At 40.6% G+C, this 9,939-nt stretch overlaps 1 pseudogene; it reads left to right on the forward strand.

The window, feature by feature from the left end:
* The first annotated feature begins 9,356 nt into the window (after positions 1 to 9,356).
* On the forward strand, positions 9,357 to 9,475 carry LOC134937295 (5S ribosomal RNA; annotated as a pseudogene).
* Positions 9,476 to 9,939: the final 464 nt, after the last annotated feature.

The raw sequence follows: 9,939 nt of genomic DNA on the forward strand, positions 1-9,939 counted from the left end.
TTGAAAATAAGAGTACAAGAACATATGCGTAATATTAAAAACAAAGTAAGGACACACAGTTTACCGAGGCATTATGCGGACAAGCACAAATCTGAAGTTTTAACCACTAATTTTAGTTTTAGTGTATTGGAATTTGTTAAAGAACCTAAAAGAGGGGGTAGTAGGGAATTAATCCTTTCAAAACGTGAAAGCTTTTGGATATATACAATTAACTCTTTAACACCTTTTGGCTTAAATGAAGGGATTGATATCGCCTCTTTCATTTGAATTATGTTTAGTGTGAACATGTTAATTTGCTAATATGGGTAGGTAGGTATGAGTATTATTAGCTGTTTTTACAACTATGAGATTAGGCCAATGCATTTTGTTTATGGATACAATAAGGTAATATGAGTATTATTGGCTGTAAATATGGAATTATTGAACCTTTTGAGCAGTTAAGTAATTAGGGGTATACTATATATAATTCATTGCTACTACTGATGGGGGGCTCTAGTTACTAGAAAGGTTTTAGATAATCAAAACATAAGGAGATATAGTTGTTAATTAAAAGTATTCTTTTGAGGCAATCAGGCTATTATTAAATATGTCACCTGATCGCTATGGCGATCATCACTTTAATATTGTTTGATCGTCATTATAAGGAATCTTAGTAACCCTTTTATTAATTGTAGCGAACGGTTGTTATGGCAACCATTATAATTGGGTGCTATGGTCACCATAACAGTGAATTAGGTTCCCCCTCTCTTGAAGCGGTGCTATGGCAACCACCGTGACGCGACGGAGGGCGTCCACATTCCTCCAGTAGTGGACGTCCGCAATGAAGGTCCGCCTCTGTGATGTACGTCCCCGCCAGTCAGGAAGTGACGGCGGTGGAACGCACAAACCGGAAGTATATACCCGGTCGTGGAACGCATGTCGAATACATGCGGTTCCACGTGAATATTAAACTAGATATTATATCAGAAAGTATATGGTATATATCTAGCACCTGGTGGGTATAATAAGGTCCTCCATATAAGCACCTATATAGAGGTTTATAGGTTATTTTTATTAACCAATCGGCATTAAGAGGATATGAGGTCATACTCCAGGGGGTATAAATAAGTGGACTTATTACCACTCTCAGTCATTCACTGGATTTTGAGAGAGGAGGCAGCATTGAAGTAAGTAATACTGCTCTGTGGGTTCAATGGTTCTATATAGTTAGAGGATTATATGTGATCAAAATGGATTGTATCTATGCATATATTGTGAATTCAACCTATTGGTTATTTTTGATACACGATAAATTATGAATTCAGAGTTTTAATTTTGAATTTATAATGTTTTTAGGCACTCAATCTACATGATTTGAGGCCAATAAAATTTACATTTATCCAGTGTTGCGTGAAAACACACAGTATATGGGTATGTATTCAAACACTTATTTTCACAATGGTGGTCCTAATTCTAAGTGGGTTCCCTATTTCAATATATACTTTTTTCAATTGTAGGTCTGATATAAACGTTTAGACCCACTCCATTCTTATTGACCATTTTCATAAATAATGGTCAAAGGAATAAGTCACTTTGGTATCAGTCTATGAGTTTGATTGGTACGTATTTTTTAATTTTTATCACATGGGTGATCTATATTGCAAAATTACTCACATTTAATAATAAAAAAAAAATACTAATTTTTCACTATAGGTCTATTATTGGTGTAGGCTTATCTTGATTTTATAAATATGGAATTCGTCTGGAGTTATTAGCTTCCGACATATTTTGGTATGTATATCAAACAATAATTTTTCCACGGCACCTGCTCTATCTTCACTATATACTGGCACTATTAAATTAGTTATTATATATACTTTAGTCCAAATTATGGATTTTTACTTTTAATATGTTGTATCTAACCAATGGGTCTGGATGGTTTTATTGAATTATGTATTGTGATTGTATTAAGTCATTGTACTTTTTCTGTTCACTCAGATCTAATACCCCTGAGGAAGTCCTAAGGGACGAAACGTGTCGGATTCTACATCTGATTAAACCTAATTGGTTTATATTGAAATTGGGTTTTGTATTTTATCTAACCTAATTGGTGTATATTGAAATCTATATATGTCAGATTGAAAATCCATCCTGTATGATGATAAATTATTGTGACTGTCTGTAATAGATTAAGAAGTCATTAGCGCCCTCAGATTTGGTGTGTGTATATATATATATATATATATATATATAAACAGCAAAGCATATATGCTTTTTTTCCTGACGACGGGACTTAGCGTCCCGAAACGTTGAAGTAAAACTTTTTCTATTTACAAACCCTGCAGTGCCGCATATTACTCTCTCTGCTAGGAGAGTTCTTTGCTGTTTATTAATTTTCACGAAGGCACGCAAGTACTATTTATTCCAGTATAAGAGTGCTGATCCAGCTGTACAACTATATATATATATATATATATATATCACACCTGTATTCAAAGGTGAACACATATAGTCAGCTGCACCACATTTTTTAGTTTGATTTCTTCTTCAGGATTCATAGGGTCCACAGGGAGAACATCAGGGATTGTAGGTGGTGGTCGAGAGTCCAGGAACCAAACAGTTAAACTGTCAAGGTTCCCGGAATGCTTGGCTCCTCTCCCCTATAATTCCGCCTCCATGCTCAGGCAGGTCAGTTTTTTGCTGGTGCCAGGAGGAAGCTGGTTGCACCTTTACAGAGGGCTGCTATAGCGGTCCTATACTTTAAATTTTAAACATTTTTTTCTTTCCACTCTGAGCTTGTCAGCACTGTAAGTCTGTCAGACTTCAGCGCTGCAGCTTCATCACCCCCCACTGGTGCCAAACTTGTGCACAGCCAATGTCAAGATGGGTACTTGTGGTACAGACCGCACGCCGTGTCTAGCACCGCTCACTGTGGGGACCCCGGGACTGTGTGGCTGGCAGATGGGGGCAGGTGAGAGGGTGCCATCTTAAAGGGTCCCGTATTTAAATCATGGTCCACCGCATGTCCAGGGAGATGGACGGCGGCACTGGCATGGACACTGGCTTCGGTCAGGAATTCCACTAAACCACCAGGGCATATGAGGCACAGGTTTTAGTGTAATCATTTATTAAGGCATTTAGTACCTGGGATTCAAGACCAGCAAGGGGAGGTGGCGCTTAACCTGTAGCAGCTCCCCCAGCTTTGGGCACCAGTCTACTGCTGATTTCCCACCCTTCAGCTGTAAAAACAATCCCTCCTTTCCTCAGAGACCAGGGCAGCCATTCTCAGAAAGGCAGCAAACATGGTCTCCGGGAACGCTAGGCTCAGTCTCCTGTAAAAAAAAAGTCTCCAAACAGCCAGGATATTTACAAACACTTTTATCCTACCTGCTTTTAAAAAGCTGAGTAGTTGATTCAAGTGCTCATTGCAGTTATATGATTGTGTATTTATCTGCATTGTACATTGCTGCATTGCATGTGGGGGTGCGCGGTATGCCTAGGCACCTCGTCATGCCGCTGAGTGCAAAGAGACGCTCACATTCACTTGATTGGGGTGTATGTGCATCTATGACGCACGTGCATCCCATTCGTTTCCGGCAGTGCGCCTCGCCGGGTGCACCTAGTCGCAGATGGAGCCACGATTAGCATGGCTCCATCTGTATGTGACTTGTGCTAGTGCTGCTGTCTGACTTCTTTTATCTGCTATACGTATGTATATTACTATCTATTTTCTTTATACCCTGTGAACAGGTGCATTCTGGGTTATTCTGAGCAGCAGTAAAATTGCTGACTTTTGACACATGCTGCACTTGGTTATACAGTTACTGTTACAATAAAAGTGTGTGAGTGTGACACACAAATTTTGCAGTTATGTCTAACATTGGAAAAGGTTGCAAACAGTCAGAAACCCCATTATTGCTTTTATGTAAAATGTGCTCTGTGGGGTTATCTGAACAGGATTTTGTACAAGATGGACTATGTGTTAAATGTTATACACCTCCTGGTCAGTCAGCTACTCCTGTACCTACACAGGAACCTCCTTGGGCTTCCTTTACACAGTTATTGGGTACCCTGGTGGACAGACTTACACCAGCCATGGGTCCCCCTATGCCAATGCAGGCCCAGATACAAATCCATCCATGGTGGAAACTCTGGTGAGTTCAGTTCAAAGTCTGGCAAAGACATCTATAGCTTTTCATACGATGTTGCCAAGGAACAAACAGCATTCTCGATTAACTAGAAATACTACATCTTCCTTTCAGTCCACTATTATCAGACTCAAATGAGTTGTCTGAGGAGGAAGGTGAAGAAAACACTCTCTCTGTCACAGATTCATGTGTAGCAGAGGAGGAGGCTTCTATTACTGTAGATTTACCAGCATTAATAGATGCAATATTTAAAAAATCCTTCAGTTATCTGAAGATGAACCTTCGGCTGTTGCTAGGAAAACTGATGTATTTAAACAACAGAACATAATCAAATCAGAATTTCCACATTCTAACCATCTGATGGAATTTAGACAGGAACCTTGGCACACCCCTGGCAAAAAGTTTCCTCTGTCTATATGACTCTCATGTCGCTATCCTATCCCTTTGGAGGATTGTGGAAGGTAAGAGACTCCTCCTCCAGTAGATTCTCATATCACACATTTGGTAAAACCATCTACCTTGCCTACAGTATCACAACCATTTCATCATTAAAGGAACCCACAGTAGATGCATTGAAAATTGCCTCAAGTCTATCTTTTTACTGATGGGTGTTGTAAATTGGCCTACAGTTGCAGCCTCATGGATAACAAAAGCTATTGAATCTTGGATATAGGCAACAGAGGAGGAATTGCCTCTAGTTATATCAGAAGATTACATTTGGATTACATTAAGAAAGTGACTTCTTATGTTGGGGAAGCGCTATCTGATGCTGGTGTGTTGGCTGCAAAAGCGTCTGTAATGTCAGTGCTTGCAAGACGTATTATTTGGTTACGCTCTTGGAAGGCATATTTACACTCCAAGAAAACTCTGGAAGTACTACCCTTTATGGGAGATGTTCAGTTTGGAGAAAAACTAAACAGAATACTGGCATTCTTAGCAGCTGCCAAAACAGTTTATCTCCCTTCAGCTTCTACACCATGGACTAAGAGCTCAAATATTTGTACCTTTCATCCACAAGTAAAAGCGAAAAACAGGCATATCCTAGACAATGAAATGCCTCAAAGTCTACTAAGCCCAAGACCAAGCAGCCATTGGCAGCAAGACAACCCCCAGCACAACCCGACAAACCACCAGCCTCTCCCCCTGGGGGACCTTAGGGTGGGAGGCCAACTTCTTCACTTCGCACAAGTGTGAATCAAAACCCCTTTAGATGCTTGGGTGCAAGGGGTAGTCTCTCATGGGTACGCAATCTCTTTCAAAGGACGTCCCCCTCAGCATTATTTTCGCATGAATCTTCCATCAGACACAGAAAAGGCTCTGACACTACAAAAAGTGGTTGAATCACTCATGCACTCAGAAGTAACAGTGCCAGTTCCATAGCCTCAAAAAGGTAGGGACTATTATTCACCCCTGTTCATTGTACCAAAGCCAAATGGGACATACAGACCTATGGGGATATTCAATTACCAGCAGCGACTGTGGGTGTAAAATTATTGCTGGGGGGTGCGGTGCATGCTGCATCTGCCTCCGGTTAGGCAAAGCAAAATCCCCAACAACAGCCCCGTTTTCATCCACAAACGGGGCTATTTCACCCAAAAACACATAGGTTTCACTGAAACTGTGTGTTTACGGGTGTAAATGCTCCTTTTAACAGACGAGCTTATCGAATAGACTTTCCGCAACACCCAAAGAAACATCAGGGGTTTTTAATCCCGATGCCTCTTCAGGGCTAATTGAAGATCCCAGCTATTCTCCATCTCAAATCACTCAACAGATTTGTGAAAGTTCCAAGTGTCACATGGAAATCCAATGCTCCATAGTTTTAGCAATGTTGACATTGGACATAAAAGTTGCAAATCTGCATATACCTATTACTCTGTCACATCAACAATACCTGAGGTTTGCTATCCTAAACCAACACTATCAGTTCCAGGCACTGCCATTTGGCCTGGCTACAATGCCCAGAATGTTTACAAAAATCATGGCAGTCATGGCAGCACACCTGCATCATCAGGGAGTCAGGATACTTCCTCATCTGGATGACATACTGATCCTGGCCAGTTCACAGGAGGTATTGCACAGCAAATTACAGGCAACAATAGCCTTCCTACAAAATCTCAGTTGGCTTATTAACTGTAAAAGTCTTCACTCATACCATATCGATGGTACACCTGGGAACCCTGCTAAACTCGCAAAATCAATTGTTTGTACCAATGAAAAAAAATATTTAAAATAAGGGACAAAATTCATCAGTTCCTTCACCATCCTCAGGTGTCAATTCACTCAGCCATGCAAGTCCTTGGCCTAATGGTATCTGCATTACACATTGTAGAATTTGCCTAATTTCACTCTTACCCTTTACAAAAGCTAATTAGTAGCCAAATGGAATGGCCAGCCTCACCTGATCAAATGGCAGATAATAACTGTACTCTGGAGTTTTGCCTAGCATTAACTTGGTGGCTCCACAGCAATCACCTAGTCAAGGGTCGCCTCTTCTGGATTTTGAATTGGGTGCTTTTCACTACAGATACCAGCCTTCATGGTAGGGGAGATGTAACCAAGCAACACTAATTTCAAGGGAAATAGAGCCTGGCAGAATCTGAGCTATCAATCAACTGGAACTGAGTGCAGTATACAAAGCGTTGACACTGGCATGCAGTATTCTAAAAAGGCAGGCCTGTGTAAAATCAATCTGACAACAGTGGCATGTATAAATCACCAAGGTGGCACTCGCAGCAAAGGAGCAATGCAAGAGGTAGCCAAAATACTAATGTGGGCCGAATGTCATCTTCTGGTTAGATCAGCAGTGTTTATACCAGGCCTCCCTAACTGGGAAGCATACTTCCTCAGTCATCAGGATTTGCAGATGGGAGTATGGGCTCTCCACCCAGAAGTGTTCCAACTACTAGTGGATAGGTGGGGTAGGCCAGACGTGGATCTGATAGCATCATGTCACAACCACAAAGGCCTAGTATATGGATCTAGGATACGGGATCCGCAAGCAGTATTTGTGGATGCTCTAGCAGTATAATAGACCTTTCATCTACCATACATAATTCCCCCAATATCCCTTCTGCCAAGGGTAATAAGAAAATTTAAACAAGAAGGAAGAAACCTCATTCTGATAGCCCCAGCATGGCCCAGACGGCATTGGTTCTCTGACCTACAGAGCCTCTCAGTAGTGTAACCCCTTCAACTTCCTCAGCGTTGGGACCTTCTATTTCAAGGGCATGTCTACATCCGGACCTGAATCATTTGTCTTTGTTGGCATGGCTTTTGGATCATCCATTTTAAGAGCAAAATGAATTTCAACCTCTGTAATTCAAATGATGCTTAAGGCACGCAAGCCTGCTTCAGCACGTATATATTATAGAGTATGGCATACCTATTTCACATGTTGCGCTTCTAAGTGCTATGATACAACTATATTTAAAGTATCAAGAATATTTGCTTTTCTTCAAAGAGGTTTGAATCTAGGTTTACACCTTGCTTCTCTGAAAGTATACTTCTCTGCCTTATCAGTATGGTTTCAGAGAAAAATTGCTACACTACCGGATATACGTACATTTTTTCAAGGTGTCATGCATGTGCAACCTCCATATGTACCCCTGGTAGCCCCATGCAATCTCTCTGCAGTATTAAAGGCACTTTTATTTTTGTTGGCTATTGCCTCTGTCAGGAGGATGTCGGACATAGGAGCTCTCTCCTGTCATCCACCTTTCCTGATTTTTCATCATGACAGGGATGTTCTACAGACTAGGCCTGGTTATCTTCCTAAAGTGATTTCTAGGTTCCACCTTAATCAGGAAATTGCAGTCCTGGCATTTGTCTCACCAGATCTTTCAGCAAAAGAATGGTCTTTGGATGTAGTTTGTGCCCTACATAGACTGAGCCAGTTCTATAAGGAGATCCGACTCTCTATTCATACTTTATGGATTTCACAAGTGTGGCTGGCAAGCTAACAAACAGACTCTGGCCAGATGGATTAGAATGGTTATTGTACAAGCATACAATCAAGTTGATTTATCTGTCCCACCATCAATTTCTGCCCATTCTACCAGATCTGTAGGTGCCTCATGGGCAGCATGCTGTGGGGCGTCTCCTGAGCAATTATGTAAGGCTGCTACATGGTCTTCCATTCACACATTTCTAAAATTCTACTCATTTGATACTTTTGCATTCCCTTGGATGCAGGATTCTGTTATCCTCTCAGGAGCATCCACTCCCTTAAAAATACTGCTTTAGGACATCCCTGATGTTCTCCTGAAGAAGAAAAAAATAAGAGTTATAGTAGACTTACCTTTCTAAACTCTCTTTCTTCGAGGTTCATAGGGTCCACGGGGTACCCACCCTGACACACCTGGCCGCTCTGGGTTTTTGTGGCATTTGTCACTGGTTCCTATCTCCTGTCTGTGATAATGTGTTCTTATGTGTACAATATATTTTTTCTCTCCTATCCACTTCCTCTTTTGGACTTGTTAACAAAATTGACCTGCCTTAGCATGGAGACTGGTTTATAGGGGAGAGGAGCAAAGCATTTTGGTAATGCTGAAAGCTTAACTGTTTGGTGACCAGACTCACATCCATCAACTACAATCCCTGATGTTCTCTCTGTGGACCCTATGAACCTGTAGAATTGTGTGGTATCGCACAGGACAAAAGGTAAATAATGAGAAAATGGGCTCTTTTATGTGTGGCCTCTATAAAACCAACAATAAAGAAGTTTAGTTATATATCCCCTAAAATGGGTGTCTAATCTCGGAATTTGGTGGTGCTCCCAGAGTCAGTGGGATGTATGCATTGGAACAAAGGAAAAGAAAGACTCTGTGAACTGAGTCTGAAACTGAAATTGAACTGAAAATTCTTTAGATTTTAAACAATAAATCAGTGTTTTAAAGCAGTATGCAGTTTCTAATTAATTAATGCAAAATTGCTAAAGGCCATAATGTCCTTTTTTACTGAACACATGTAAATGATTTGTTAGATCAGCCCACCTCTCTCATCCGCTCTCCGCTATAATTTTATATGATAGCGGACAGCAGAAGGTGGAGTCCTTATCCTATTTTTCATGCATCTATCCTAACTCAAAACTCTCTCATCCAGATGCCAGGCTACATTCTCTGCAATGCCACAAGTATCAGAGAACCTGTGCTATTAACTGGACAGCAGAAGTACCCTTACCTAGGTACATGTCAATAACCACACTCTCTCATTTGTTAAAATTGGGAAAATTACTGCCATATTTCACTGGTTACGCCTGATCCCATCTGATCTTGGAAGCAAAGCAGTGATAAGCCTGATCAGTACCCAGAGGGGAGACCACCGGGGTATATCAGGTGCTGTAAGCATAATTCCTTATCTGACAACAAACAGCAGAAGAGTTGGAGCAACCTTTGACCCCTACCATCAACTTATCTAGCAATATGGTCTACTATGCAATTTTTGACACTTACTATCTCCTTTTGCAATGTTTCTATCTTTGAATTTATCACGCAGCTAATTAATCTACACCAGGAGACCTCCTTAAACAGAAGGCACCAAGCATTGGATTGCAACACAATTCAAATTATTCTATGTATGCCTATGTCTTCACTACTCTGGATATCCATTAGGGACTCCAGTGTCTTTAATATTTTCACCATAGGTGCTTTAAAATTTACTATTTGAATTTGAAAAATTATCGTCACCCTTGATAAATGGATCAATTTAAGAGGTGATAATCCCTCTGTGTGGATTCTGTGTAATTATCCTTTTCTTATGTTGTATGGAATTAAAAGTTAAGTTTTAGAATTTATCATTTCAAAGTGTGCCC

The sequence above is a fragment of the Pseudophryne corroboree genome, chromosome 6, assembly GCF_028390025.1.
Source record: "Pseudophryne corroboree isolate aPseCor3 chromosome 6, aPseCor3.hap2, whole genome shotgun sequence".
Lineage (NCBI taxonomy): Eukaryota > Metazoa > Chordata > Amphibia > Anura > Myobatrachidae > Pseudophryne > Pseudophryne corroboree.